The sequence below is a fragment of the Orycteropus afer genome, unplaced genomic scaffold, assembly GCF_000298275.1.
Source record: "Orycteropus afer afer isolate SDZICR_OR568_19922 unplaced genomic scaffold, OryAfe1.0 scaffold00050, whole genome shotgun sequence".
Lineage (NCBI taxonomy): Eukaryota > Metazoa > Chordata > Mammalia > Tubulidentata > Orycteropodidae > Orycteropus > Orycteropus afer.
The window spans coordinates 10,088,288-10,089,734 of NW_006921637.1; the positions used below are offsets into that span (position 1 = coordinate 10,088,288).

Below are 1,447 nucleotides of genomic sequence, written 5' to 3' on the forward strand. Positions count from 1 at the left end.
ATCTCACTGGGTTTTAAACACCAGAGGCTCAGCCTCAAAACTCACGTCTACATGTCACCACAGTAGGACAAACCGACAGACAAGTTTGTCTTGCTGTTGGAGACCTCTCGTATCACCCCCACCTGGGTCCCTGAGGCTGATTGGTCTTCGGTCTGGCTTCCTGGCTTTTAAACCCCTTTCTCCTGCTCTTCTGGCCTGCTGCTTTGGGCATCCCTGAGTTGTCTCTCCTCACCTGTATCCCTGGGGCTTACTGCTCTTCTGTCCAGTTTCCTGGCTTTATCCCCTTTCTCCTGCTTTCCCGTCCTGCCGCTTTGGGCATCCTGAGTTGTCTCTCCTCAGCTGTAACCCTGGGGCAGTCGTTCTGTGGGAGAAAGACAAGGCAGTCTGGTTCTGTAGGCAGTTCTACTCTGTCCTATGTTGCATTTTCCACCAATGTTTTCCTCTGGGTAATGTAGCAAAGCAGGAGTCAGTATATTAAGGATCTGCTTTCAATGCAGCCTTCAAAAGAGACTTTTACTGAAGTATTTCTAAAAGGCCGAGAGTTATACTGTTAAAGACCCCTTGCTGAGACACCGATGCCTCACAAGCAGATCACACGTGCCGAATCCAGAAATTTAGGACTTTTTCTTCTTAATGGAGAGATTTGACAGGCAGAAAACAAATAATATGAAGTGATCCTCAGGCTAGGATGAGCAGATACAATGAAGTAAGGAGGTCACAGAATTGTCTGAGGACTGTGTTCTCATGATGGGCAGCCAATACAGCTAGTTATGCACAGAACTGAAAGGTGTTCAATTTGTGTTGTATGTAGATTTTAGTAACTAGAAGATTGTTGAGGTAGTCTTTATTTTTCATTGCTTCTTATTTTACTCTTCCACTCAGTCCCTACACCTGAAAAATGTCTTGTCACCTTACCCACTTGGTCTACCTTTCCACGATTGACAAAAGCAGCTAATGCAGCATCCACACTCATAGCTCAGTGAGGCAAACAGCCAGACAGAGGAGGCAGAACTTAACCATTCTGGCTCTTTCAAAATTGCATAAAGCTCCTAGTCATGCAAGCAGACTATAGACCCCAGCCACCAACACTAGCACCAAGGCAGAGGTGAACAATTACTTCATAACTTTCTCCAATAACTTACATGATGTTCTTTGGTCCTGCCTAGTGTCTACTCTCAACTGTAAGCCCCAGTAAAACATTAAAATATTTATACACCATAAAGATTTTTCTTTCCAATTCTTACAGGAAATCTGTTCAAATTCCCCTGGATAAAAAAAAGAAGGTGGGGACCAGGTTTGCTGGTCCAATAGAGCCTGATGAAACCACTGAGACTATGGCCCCTAGCTGCCCTTCAGGTCTGGGATTGAACCCACACCTGTGGTTTCCAGCCAAACAAAGAACAGGCAAGTGAGTTAAACATTTACCTCAAGTAGACACACACGCTGG

The 1,447-nt window shown here is 45.1% G+C and overlaps 1 protein-coding gene across 1 annotated transcript in view; it reads right to left on the reverse strand.

The window, feature by feature from the left end:
• The window catches only part of DISC1 (DISC1 scaffold protein), a 688,592-nt gene that overhangs the window by 657,629 nt on the left and 29,516 nt on the right, over positions 1–1,447 (reverse strand).